This window comes from Lepidochelys kempii, chromosome 9 (assembly GCF_965140265.1).
Source record: "Lepidochelys kempii isolate rLepKem1 chromosome 9, rLepKem1.hap2, whole genome shotgun sequence".
Classification (NCBI taxonomy): Eukaryota; Metazoa; Chordata; order Testudines; family Cheloniidae; genus Lepidochelys; species Lepidochelys kempii.
Window position 1 is genome coordinate 51,061,029 of NC_133264.1, and position 14,136 is coordinate 51,075,164.

Consider the following 14,136-nt stretch of genomic DNA (forward strand, 5'->3'; position numbering starts at 1 on the left):
TTCGGACTTCTTGTTAGCCAGTGTGGTGAAACAGAAGTTTACTTTTGTTGCTGGTTAGGTATATCTTATGGGAGAATAACCACCGGTTTTGGGGTGCGTCTGCCCTATTTCTCAGCAGTTTGTCTGGAATTTGGTATTCTCAGTTGTGACCCATGGAGGCACAGTGACACCATTGTACCAAACCGGAGTAACAGAGCGCAGATTCAGGCCCAGTGCTTGTGGCTGCACTTCTTGTTCAAACATGAATCCTTTTGAGTCCAGACTGATAAACCACTGCACTGCTGATGTGCAGGACACTTGTGCCAACCTTAAATGTCTCTCAGAATAATCAAAATCAATTTGTAAGTGTTTCAGGGATATAAGGTAGGAGACATGCTAGCAACTGTTGCATAATCTAATAATTGACACTAAATATTGACAGAAGTCATGAAATGCACCCCAAATCCATTGCCAGGTTACATTTTTGGTTCCCCCGAACAGCAGGATTTCCAACAGTATCACACCAGACTAGGTTTTTGCAATTTGTGGTGAGGATAGAGTTAATCGGGATTAGCTGATTATGTATATTACTACAGCACTGAAATAGGACCACATTGATACTAAAGAATATTTAGTAAAAAAAGAACACTTGTTAAAAAAATAAAACCAAGCACGTATAATTACTGCAGCATATCATGCTTTCATTTTGCAGCATTCTCTCTTGATGGCTCCTGGCATAGCTCTCTGGCAGGGACAGAGTGGGTTAGTGAGAAAGCCATCAGTGTATCCTTTCCCAGCCTTGATGTGCCAAGGAACTGGATATAGAACTGGTTGAAGCTTTATTCTTGGTTTAACGCGCAGAGGCAACCCGCCTGATGATGTGCTTCACTGATGTCTTGCTATCAACAATACCAGGGCTGGAGAGTCTTGAGATGATACTCACCAGGGCAAAGAGAACACACAGCTCGCTGCTTTGGAGCAGTGTAAGCAGTATGGCTAGGCAAGGGCACATCATGATTATTTGTATTACAGTAGTGACTGAGATCGGGACTCCATTGTGCTAGCCACAATACAGACATAGCAAGAGATAAATTCTGCCCCAAAGAGCTTGCAATCTAAGTAGACAGGGAAAGAGACTTGTTCAAAGTAACACAGTTACTAATTAGCAAAATGAGGAGTAGGACCCAAGTCTCTGGAACCCTGGTACTAAGCCCAAGTTACTGGACAACATCAGAGGAGAGAGAGGAGATTAAAGAGACTGGGACTATTCAGCTTGGAAAAGAGATGACTAAGAAGGGATATGGAGGTCTATAAAATCATCAGTGATGTGGTGAAAGTGAATAAGGAAGTGTTATTTGCCCAAGAATTGAGGGTCACTAATGAAATTAATAGGCAGCAGGTTTAAAAACCAAACACATGGAAATACCTTTTCCTTCAATGCAGTCAATGTGTGGAACTCATTGCTGGGGGATGTTGTGAAGGCCAAGACTATAACAGGGTTCAAAAAAGAATGATATAAGTTCATAGAGGATAGATCCATCAATGGCTATTAGCCAAGATGGTCAGGGATTCAACCCTGTGCTCTAGGTGTCCCTAGGCCTCTGACTACCAGAATACTGGGCTGGATGAATCATTGGTCTGAACCAGTATCGCCGTTCTTATGTTCTTATCACCTTTGTAGCCCAGTGGGCTAGTTTGCTTTATTATATTCACTGCTACCGCAGCCCAGTGGGCTAGCTTGCCTTCGTTATATTTACTGCTTTGAGTTATATTCTGCTTTGCATTATATTCAGCAGTAATGCAAGAAACCTACAGGCCTGTATCCTTCAGCAAGTTAGCATAAGGCTTGAGACCTATGATCTATAAATGGCCCAATGGAAAACCCCAAGTATTTGGAGAGCTGAAAATAGAGTTTAAGGGGAAGTTCTGACCACAGGTAAATAATTCAACCACAGAAGTGTCCTGGCAATGAACTGATGTACATAACAGGTACATGAGATACATTTAAGGCTAGCCTGCATCTAGATAAATGGCGCTAAAGCATAAGGTCCATGTATGACTGCAACCTTTAACATAGAGGATACGGTAAAGCGGGTTGGCATAGGGGCCTTCCTAAGTTTATACCCTTTTAAACTTAACAGGTACACCACAACTTAGAACTTGGAAAGAACCAAAATAACCAGTTAAGACAGAAATAACAAATGTGATATCTAACCACAAAAGGGCCAGGGTAACGAATTGACATATATAATCAGTTGAGATAATTGATATACTAACCTATAGGAAAAAGATACTCCAACATTAATGAGGTGAGGAAATACAAATAAGGAGAAAGGAAAAATCCCCTACTGAATATGCATCGAACATAACGGCGTCAGCGTAACATATTATAAAAGTGGCATCCCAGCCAAGGGGCAGTAGGAGAGAGAGATGTAGTCCTTGGGAGGTGCCAGAATGATAGCCACTGGTGATGATGGGGAAGATGATGGTGATGAGGAAGATGATGGCTAACATTTCAGGTTGTTCTACAAGGGATGGTGTGAGCATATGGATGTGCAGATGTACATTCTGTAGTATCTCTATCTTACTAAGTTGGGGTGTTTGTGACTGTGCTAAATGTATTAATAAACTATATTTGTAAATATAAAAGAGTTCCTATATTGTGAGTGTTGCAACTGTGCACATCACGGTTCCCAACCACCTAATAATTTAAATACTGGGCCTGATCTTGGGGCAAGAACCTGTCAACCCTCAAAGTGATAACTGGGGATTCTTAAGTAATCAATATAATTAATACATAATCTAAGATCAGGTTACACCTCTTCAGCAAGACAGTTGTACCCTCCACTGCCATCCAGAGCAATGCCTTTTGGGAAATTTTTGCAATGTGTTGTGGGGTAGAAACGAGTTGCACAGGGATGTCTGGGAGCCAGGGATCAAATTCCCAGCATGCAACTTTCTCTATCCCACAAACCCGTGCAGCACTTTTTGGTGTCTGCCATCTCTGACAGAAGAAGGGAACCGGTACAGCTCAGCACTGTTCTCATGAATGTTGCAAATACAGGATTCACAATCCTCTAGTGTTTGCACACCTACAGGAAGAACTGCAACATGATGATTCCTTCAACAGTAGTTTGCTGAGGGACATGGCAAGAACCAATTCAAGGTTGTAGGAGGTGGCGTTCGCGAATCAGCTGCCGTTAGCGGAGCACTGCTGCTGGGCCTGAGATACGAGCACTGACTGGTGCAATCACATCATAATGCAGGTTTGGGACAATGAGCAGGACTGCAGAACTTTTGGATGCAAAAGGCCACATTCCTGGATCTGTGTGCCAAGCTCACCCCAGCCCTCCATCGCAGGGACACCAAATTGAGAGCTGCACTCTGGCAGCTTGCAATGCCAGATTGCTACCTAGCAGTGGGAAATCTTTGGGAAGTTGGAAAATTCACAGCGGGGGCTACTGTCATGCAAGTGTGTAGGGCCATTAATTGTCTCCTGCTATGCAGGCTTGTGACTCTGGGCAGGGAGGGCATAGTGGAAGGATTTGCAGCAGTGTGGTTTCCAAACTGCAGTGGGACAATAGCATGCATATCCCCATTCTGGCACCAGCCCACCACCACAGAGTACATCAGCTTTTCTGTCCAAGTGCTGATGGATCACTGGGGATTCTTCACTGGTCTCAAGGAAGGTGCATGCTGCTCTCATGTTTGAGAGCACAGGACTGTTCAGAAAGCTACAAGCAGGGACTTTCTTTCCCGGCTGGTGGATTATCACTGGCAATGCTGAAATACCAGTAGTGATTCTGGGGGACCCAGCCTACCTCTCACTCCCCTGGCTCATGAAGCCGTGCACTGGTTACCTGACATCTCCAAGGAAAGATTCACCCACCAGCTCAGTAGGTGCTCGGTGACAGTTGAACATGCTTTTGGTAGATTGAAGGGATGCTGGAAGTGTTTGCTCACAAGATTGGATCTCAGTAAGAAAAATATCTCAATGGTTATAGTTGCCTGCTGTGTCCTGCATCATATCTGTGAGGCAAAGGGTGGAGAGGGAGGTGGGGCAACTGTAGTTTGAACAGCCAGTCATAAGGGCCATTACAAAACTCAGTGAGGAACTATGCGGTTAAGGGAGGCTTTGAAAGAGCACTTTAATGATCCGCCACATTAACGGGCTGTGCTGGAGTGTGCTCTGACCTGGAAGCTTTGGGTGCTGCTAGGAATTGTACAACGCTTGCTGTACATTTAATAACTATTGCTGTGTGTTTTACTGAAGCTATGAATTATGCAGTGCTTGCTGGGGGTTTTCTGGAGCCTCTGAGTTCTGTGGTGCTGTACATTTACAAGTTCTGGGTACTTTGATTACTGCTATGTATTCTGCAGTTTGTGTTGTGAACAAATGCAGATCACTTTATTTTCAAAAACAGAAGTTTATTGAGTGACAAAAACAGTGCAGCAAAACAATGTGCAAACATAGTCTACTTTCTTGTGGTTCTTACGGGTCAGTGTATATGGAAGTTGTGGTGTTCCTTGCTGCCCTCCGGCTTGAAGCGGTACAGGTAGGGATGTGACCCAATGCCATGTGGAATGTTATAGAGAGCTGTTGAAATGGAGTTTTCCACTGGCTGCAAAGGGTGGGGAGTCTGGGATTGTTAGACCTGTAGGTCAACCAGGGTCTGCAGCATCTGTGTTTGCTGCCTGAGATGCCTCATTATGTCCTGGTGCATCTCCCTCTTCTTTTCCCCCTGGGATTCCTGGGCTATGCTCCTGTCCACTCTGTCCTTCTCCAGATATCTTCCATGTTGGCTTTCCAGGCCATCTGTTCAGGGGCTGATGCAGCACTGGCTTGCAGGATCTTGGGGAACATGTCCTTCCTCTTCTTTCTCCTCCTCCTCCTCCTCCTCCTCCTCCTCCTCCTCCTCCTCCTCAGGGTCAGGCATTCCATGAGTGTGGAGGGGGCACCCCTCAAGGCTGGAACGGCAGCAGCTACAACTAAAACCAGCAGATGTAGCAATGGATTTACAGTTCCAACAGAAAGCGAAAGGTAAATTTCAAAACCCGCTTCCCGTATTCCCATAGAAACTTGGAATAAGACATGCTTGCTGACACGTTTCTTTGGAGTGCCTATGCAGTGCTGCCAGCTGAACTCATTGTGGAGTGCCATGGGAAAGCGTCCTACTGCAGGGGAAGAAACAAGGCAACCATCCCTAGACACCTTTGGGGATCTCTCAGGAGAATACAAGGGACATCCCTGGTACATAAACAAACTGCTCTGCATGCTGCCTCCTGCCTAACCCAACAGGTTGAGCAGTACTCAAAAAGCAGATACCAAGTCTACCTCTGTTTGTTGTGCCGTTACCCCTTCTCATCCTAGTAAAACACTGAAAAGTGGATACCTGTGTCTTGTTAACATAGGGATAGGACATTGAGTATCATTAAATGGAAACGGAATAATGGAAAATGCATGCACACACTGACCCATGGTTCCTTTTCCTTCATTGGGCCTGCTCGGCTGGTGGGACTGACTAGATGGTGGTGTAGTCTCAGAAAGGTCCTGGCTTGTGGGATAGCTGGGCCCCGCCTGCCACTCCTCCTCCTCCTCTTCTTTCTCCTCCTTGCAGTTCTTGGCAGGGGTCTCTGTCTTGGGCTCCTCTATGGTAACCATGCAGGCTGCTGCTGGGATCTTCACCAAGTGTAGCATACAACTTGTTGTAAAAGCAACAGGTTTGTGGCTTAGCACCAGATCGATTATTGGCCTCCCTGACATTGTGGCATGTCTGGCATAGTTCCTTCACTTTCACATGGCACTGCTGCTGATCCTGGTCGTATCCCCCTGCATCCCCTGTCCATGCTTCTGGGCCTGCACAGCCTCTTCTTCCCACAGGCCCAGGAGATCCAATACCTCCTGTCTACTGTGGGCAGGAGCGTGTCTGGTGTGTGCAGCTGGCAGTCGGTTGGGCAGTTGCACACAACAAAGAAGAGCTGCTGGGTGTGCCTGCCAAGGTGGGCAATCAGGAAAAGACATTTAAGAAAATACGTGGGGTTTTTTTAAGTGGGAATGGAGAGGGGCAGGCTTCCAGACTCCATTTCCCCTTGGCTGTGGAATTCACAGTTGTGATCATAGGGGTCACTGTCGCAGGGAATATGGCACTGTAAGACAGCTGCTGGAGGACTGTTAGGGTTGACAAAGGTAATGCAGTGTCAACCATGGCTCTATGCCATTCAGGAAGGTGGTATTACTGTGTTGCCATAACAGGATGTTTACATTGTCTGGAGACAAATTTGAGTGTAGATGCATGCACAAATCAATTAGCACACGGTAATTTGCATCAGCCTGTCTTTGTAGTGTAGACCAGGCCACAGAGGAGATCTGCTCTGGCAAAGCTGGGCTGCAGCATTGTGGAGTTCAGAAGCAATGCCAGACTCCAGCTTGATTCCTAGGTCCCGTGGAGCTCTGCAGAAGTGGATCTCCAATCAGTGTAACACTGGTGGACATTGTACTGGGAAGAGTGCACCGTGTCTTTGTTTGGTGTTTGGGGCATGACAAGGAGAGAGGCCACCACTAATTGAAGTCTATGGACCTCTGTGCAGTGCTGGATCTTTTGTCTTGTTCTCCTTGTGTTGTTCCTGGTTGGTTTGGCCATGGAAGGACGACTGAGTTTTAGCTAAGCATCCACTTTGGTGAACTGCATGCATGCAGGGGTTTTGCCCTGGTGTTGCCATAGGGCCACTGTGTTATAAGCAGTGTGCTTGGAATCTATTCTGAGTATGTGTGTGTGGTGCAGGGACTTACCCAGCAAACTCTCCTCCACCACTTCTTTCTTGTTTATTCATTAGGGTCACTGTTAAAGAACAATAGAAGATTCTGGGCACCCTTTCCCCTCCTATATAAACATGCCCTGGGAGAAGCACTCAGTAGAATGGCTACAGTCAGTATTAGTGTAGCTACAAATCGTTTTATTTTGGCAGACGTTCTCTCTCTCACTCACTCTCACCCACAGATTGAAAGCTGATTTTGGCTTGTTGGAAAGGGATATTGTGCAAGTAGTTTGAGTACTTGGGCTTTAATGTTCCATAAATGTCTGAAATGAACCTGCATGTTGTCTGACCCACAGAACATGTTAAAGCCCATTGGCAATCTGCATGCACATATCAGTGCAATGAAGGACTGCTCCCCTATAGCATAATTCCATATGCAGATGTACTTTATGGTTGGGTCTACACTAGAGAATTTTACAAATAATTCCTACTGTGGTAAAGCTAGTCATTGAACTCAGATATCCTGAGTTCCAGTTCCATGCCTTTCACCAAAAGAGAATCCTTTTAATATGGAATGCCTCTTTTGGTTAATCTACGTTGCAAATCATTTAGCTCTAGTTTTGCAGTATGGCCTTTTTCAACCTAAATTTCAAACATTTTTTCTTTGTCGAACATCATGTTCCTCTAAATTTTGTTTTTTCCCCCCCTCTCAGACCAAGACATCCTCAATGTAAGTGGCAGCACACTTTCTTCCTTCTAACATCCCTGCTACCTTCTTGCAGAACACTTCTGGTGCTCTAAAGATACCAAAAGGTTTTAATTATGATTAAGCCAAGTCATTTCTACAATTTCCAACTGTAAATAAACAGCCTGTTTTGGATAATGGAGGTAATGGTTTGCATTTCAAATCTATTGATTCAGTTACTTTTAACCTCTAATTTTTGCTTGTAATATTTTCTGTGTTTAAATCAATTTTTTCTGCCATTGAATTTTTTCTTCTGCCAGGGACCATCTCTGGCTCTATATGGTGCTTAGCGCAATGTTCTCTGTTCTTGGTTGGAGCTTTGAGGCACTACTGGAATACAAATAATAATCTTGGAGACTTTTTCCCCTCTACCACTGAACAAACCGATGTCTCAATTCAACAGGCCATCCCTACTGAGCAAGACACATAAGCACGTGCATAAACTCTTTGCTAAATTGGGACCCTAATGAATTGTCTTGCTAAAATACTTTGCATTTTAAAATTCACCATTCATGTTCAGAACACATCTGAACCCACTTTGTCAGGGGAAATGGATTTTCTGTGGGAAGAGTAATAACTGTGGTTACCTTGATGTATAAGAAAATGCAGTATATTTCCTTACTGCAACCAAATTCATCCAGCGCCCCAGTAAATTATGCGAGTACATTATATTCACTGAGGTCACTTAAGGCTTTGATTAATAGGTTAGATCTCTTATTTCTTCCTGAGCTTTAATCCCCAATCCAGAATGAGTTTACACAACTTCAATCAGTAACTCACAGTGTCCTCATATTGCTTTTAAACATACATCCTACAACTGTTACCCCATTGTCGGTAATTTCTCTTCATTATATGTTGTTACTTTTGCCTTTTATTTTAATCTCCTATTTGATTCCTGTTTACATGGTTCCTGAAACCCATTGGCCTGTACCAAGTTTAACAATGACCATGTATCATTCAGTTTCAACATTAGTTGCTGTTCTTCATAGTCATCATTACTGACATGGGAATGGGATACTGTTCGCCTTGCACTGTTCTTGCATTTTGAATTTTAGTGGTTGAGTGTACCACACTTGTTTGCATATTTTTGCAAAATGGATCCTTGTGTTGTAATTTCTGCAGACTTTCCCATATGCAGCTCCCTTGTTTCAACCACAGCTCCCACAGTTCATTTTTCAATTTAGTTTCCGCTTACTGGCGGCTCTAACTATTTTTAGTGAAACTCTTCCTAGAATGAAGCCTCCACACCAGGTGATTCTGTCTTTCCTTCCTGGGTGACCAGAGATTTCTCTTGAGATCATGGCCTCAAAGCCATATCACTGAAGGATGTGCTGGTCCATCCCTATTCAGGAAAGAACTTAAGCATGAGCTAAACTTTAAGGACATTTTTAAGTCTTAAGTGTCCACTCTGAATAGGAAAGCTTCCCTGAGCCAGAGTCTGTGTCATTTCTGTAGTTCTGTAGAAATTTAAGGCTTTGGGCCAAATTTCACCCTTGCCCCAGTATAGGAGTGCAGGGAATAGAGGAAAGTGTGCAAAAGTCCTCCCTCCCAACAGACCTTTTCCACCTGTACCGGAACACAGCCCAGTTGCAGTCCTTGTGATCAGGCTAACACTAGCCACTGAAAAAAGTGTGAGCTGGGATGGGCCCTGGCCCTACCTCTACCTTGCATTGGCTAATACAGCTGATTAGTTAATTTTAAAAAAATAGCTAAGCTTTTCAGATACCTTACTGATGGGCACAATATAAGAATCTGGCTAGGCTAGACTAGACACTTTCCCTCTGGTGTCCTATCACAGATAATACAGAAGATCCAAAACGGAATGCTTAGGCCATTTATGTGGCTTTAAATTGTCCTCCAAGGGCTTGTTTTTCAGATCTGTTAATGAAGTCTTTACAAATGCTATTTCACCTGCCCTACCTGGCAGGATCTCCTGATGCCAGGCCCACTGGTACACCTGGACCCAGGAAAACTCTAACAGTCTGTCTGTTGAAAGGCGCAGTTAGGAAAAAGAGCTTAGTTCATGGCACCAATTAATTATGAGTACAATATTCTTTTGGAGTATTTCAGCCTCTTCTTGAGCAAGGAAGTGGAGAAACTCCCAAAAAACAAAGAAAAACTCCCAAAAAACAAGAACAGGGAAATAATGACCAGAAAGTTTCCATGCACCAGGAGTATCTAGTCTGGCTTCATGATAACAGTTTTCAAGTACATGAAAGGTTGTTACAAGGAGGAGGGAGAAAAATTGTTCTCCTTAACATCTGAGGATAGGTCAAGAAGCAATGGGCTTAAATTGCAGCAAGGGAGGTTTAAGTTGGACATTAGGAAAAACTTCCTAATTGTCAGGGTGGTTAAGCACTGGAATAAATTGCCTAGGGAAGTTGTGAACTCTCCATCATTGGAGGTTTTTAAGAGCATGTTAGACAAACATTTGTTTGGGATGTTCTAGATAATACTTAGTCCTGCCTTGAGTTCAGGGGATTGGACTAGAAGACCTTTTGAGGTCCCTTCCAGTCCTGTGATTCTATGATTCACCTGGGGCTTTGGGTGAATGGGTTTTCACTTGACTGAAAGTAGCTGGTTGGTTGTTAATGCAGATAACTGGCCTCAGCATTTTGGAAGTCTCGCAGTCATTTAAACCAGCCATAAAATGGCCATAACCTTTGGTCATTACTGATTGTGCTGACATTGAAATAGTGACTTAGGCCCAGACCCTCAAAGGTGTTTAGGGACCTAACTCCCACTGAAAACACTGATTGGGAATCCTGCCAAGACGTCCAATGTGATGAACTTTACACAGTGTGACTAGTCCCAGTGACTTCGGGCCTCAGGAAATACTAATCCAGAGCTGGAGCCTGCAGCATTCAAGTTAATGGTTTTTTCCCCATTGACTTGCAAGGGAGCAGGATCGATCCCATACTTATGTTCTGTGAGTAAAGCTATGGTAATAAATGATATACTATAACCTATACATCCAATAAGAATATTCAGTGATAAGAATATATTACAGAAGAATGAAACTAGACCTTAGCCTTCTGGTGTGTATGTGTATACATGTGTGTACAATTATGGGTTAGTAAGTGTTCTCACAATGCCAGATGGAAGCCCATTTAAGACAATGGAGAGATTGTAGACTGGAAGTATGTTTTAAACATACATCCTACAACTGTTACCCCATTGTTGGTAATTTCTCTTCATTATATGTTGTTACTTTTGCCTTTTATTTTAATCTCCTATTTGATTCCTGTTTACATGGTTCCTGAAACCCATTGGCCTGTACCAAGTTTAACAATGACCATGTATCATTCAGTTTCAACATTAGTTGCTGTTCTTCATAGTCATCATTACTGACATGGGAATGGGATACTGTTCGCCTTGCACTGTTCTTGCATCTTGAAGAAATCAAAGTATGTTGCATGGTATCGATCTGTATTTAATCATTTGCAATAGTTTTGAACAGAAAGAAAAATAACAGAGGTGTAGAATAGAGAACAAGTGTCAAATGCGGAGCCTAAAGGAAAAGTCAAGTATTGAGTGTGTCTGTCGCTTTCAAGACCAGCCTGCCATATTCTTTCCCAGAACAGAACCATTAACCATTTTTTTAAAGTCAATAATCAATGAGTGTCTAATTTGTTGCACTGACATTTGTGCTGGTTTCATTACAATGAATTAAGGAAAAGTAGAGTAATTTTTTCAGATAGCAAGGTGGGGGTCTCTGCATCCAGATAAGTTTTGACCTTAGTGGTGAAAACGCTTGAATGAGGTTAAGCCTCAAATCAAACTGATCGAAGAACCAACGCCTGCTCTGACACATCTGATTGGTCAGGTCCACTGAATGTATTATTCATGAGCTGGCGATGGATATCTTAAGACAATATGCATGGCCCAGTGGTCTTGCAAGGGAGAGGGAACAGCAACAAAAATGAAAAATGTGGGGAAGGAACAGTTAAAAATAGAAAATAACTAAACAAAAACACGTTGGATCCTCTTTCCTTGCTCTGAGGTATCACTCGGTCTTAATCTGCACAGCTGCAGCTTGTCTAGGAGGCCGTGGGACATGCACTCTGCTAATTGAAGTGCAGATGAATGAAGGCTCTCTCAGTATGAAGTGCAGCTTTCCTTTATGAAGCACCATCTCAAATGCACCTAGTTTTGATGCTGGGGCTTGATAAAGACACACTGAAAAGAGGAGAAAAGAAATAGTAGCAAGGTACGTCCAGTGGTACAGCACTCGCTTTAATTGCTTCTGGAACTTTTCACCTGGGCCTTATCCATAGGAGTAATTCTCGCAGAGATGAGAGCACAGGCAAACCTGGATCAAGAAAATGGATTTAATTTATTTCCTAAGAGATAATTGGGTTGTTTTCTCTTTATTCATTTGCTATTATCAGTCTTCATAACAAAGCCTAGGCTTCTACTTAGCCATCCTCTGATCTTCCTGCTGTGGAGGAGGGTATTAACAATGGTGTGTTTATAGCTATGCTGTACCAGGAAATCACGGCTATTTTTAATACAGTGACAGCTGTGCCCTTTCATAACAGGGCCTATGATTGTTATTACTGATATTACAGTAGCACCTGGAGGCCCAAATGAGACTGAGGCCCCACTGTGCTAGATACTGCATGTATGTATAGCAAGAAATGGTCCTTACCATGAAGAGTTTAGAATCTAAATAGACAAGAGTGGGACAAAAGGCGTATTATTAACCCCATTGCACAGACAAGGGATTGAAGCGCACAGAGATTAAGAGACTAGCTCAGGGTGATGCAGGGAGTCCATGGCAGAGACATGAATTAAGAGCCCACTCCTGGTTTGGAGCCTTAACCACAAGACTCTCCTTCCTCTGTAACTTGCTAAAGGTACCTTGAGAGAGAGACAAGGTGGGTGAGGTAATGTCTTTTATTGGACCAACTTCTGTTGGTGGAAGGGACAAGCTTTCAAATGACAGAGCTTTGCTTCAAGTCTGGGGAAAGAAAGGTACTTGGAAAGCTAATCCATTAGAATTACTGATTGTTGAATCTGCAATGAACCAGTTGCATGTTACCGATCACACTATGGTGACAGACCCTACTGATAGCATCAGTGGGTCCAATAAAAAAAAAGTGTTAATTTGACTATTTATTAAAAAAGCATCCATCCTAGCCCAAGTGTCTGAGGTCATGCTTGGTCAGTGTAGAACAAAAAAAACGTGTATGAGGGATTTGTACAAACCTCACACTGGGCCTGAAGGGGTAAAAGGATAATACTGGGCCCAGGTAGCCCCACCCTGTCAGCCCTGCAGAGCATGCGCCAACTGGAGAAGAAGTTGGACAGGGAGCCACCTGGTGTGGGGGGAAGGCTGAGGAGGAGGACAGACTGACCCTGAGGGCTCCTGGAGAAGAGAGAAGCCTCCCCTAGAAAGGAAATCAGACTGTGTGTGGAGCCAGGTGGGGCTGAGGATTTAGTTAGCTTCTCTTTTCCCCTTTTGTCAGACTTGGAGCTGGGAGAGAGAAGCAGCTGGTAGGAAGTGACCCGGGGGAACAACTCAGGGCATTTTAGTGTGCTGGACACTGTCGACTCTTAAGGCTCCAACCTGGAGGGCCTGGGCTCCCCTACCACCTACCCCTGCTGCTGGAGGCACATAAGCCTCATGCCCACCTAACTCCCCCTCTGGTAAGAGGAGGAACTAGATTGAAAGACCTTCCCGCTGGGAGGTGGCACTGGGCGCTCTACCCACTGGGCGACTGAGCCCACCAAGGACTCTGTTACAGCATGTTAGTATTAATTCCATTTGCAAAGTCTAGAGGCCAGTTTTTCAGTGGGTGCAAATCAGTACAGATCCATTGACTTCCATGGAGTTACTCTGACTGACACCAGCACAAGAAATACCTAACCAACAATGTTTTCCCGAAATGCAGCTAACACGTTTTGCTTGGTCCAGGCCTGTTTGCCTCTCACAGCAGGGGGACTCCAAACAAAAGGGAGTTTATAACCCTTCCTCACATTGACTAGCACTTACTCACCCAGTTAGTTCCATTGATAGCTATGGAATTGCTTGCATCAGTTGGAGCTGGGTTGCAGCGTCTGGTGCCTGCTTGGAGCAGCTATTTGGGGAGGAAGCAGTGTCACCAAGCCACTGCTCCCAGTTAGCTCATGACCGAAGGAACAGAGCTTGAGTTTTGGGGACTAGGGAGAGATGAATGAAAGACAGAATTGGGTGTGTGCAGCAGCATCACTTACCCTGCTAAGGAAAGCAGAAGAGAGGAGGGGAAGTGGCCAGCTGGGGCAGAGAGGTGAGTGGGGGGAAGCAAGGAAAGCAGCAGGGAGGGGAAGTATACTTCATCTAGCCCTGCTGACCCCAGGGAAAACCAGGAGCTAGTTGGGCAAAGCAGCAGGGCTCGGGGCGGAGAGGCCATCAGAGTGGAAAGGGAGTCCAGTGAGCACAGGCAGAAACTCCGGGCTGAGTGAGGCCTTCATGTAGTGGTCTTTGTGCTAAACATTAGTTCTAGGCAGATGGGATGCCCTGAACTGCATTGCGTTCTTTTTCTGCTGTATCTAATTACAGTCTAAATCAAGTCATGTCTGGTTTGCTATACACCCCACCCCTAAGCAGCACTGGTATTATCAAAGAGCTCATGAAGTGTATCAGATGCTTCAGAAGAACCTCGGTGAACCCC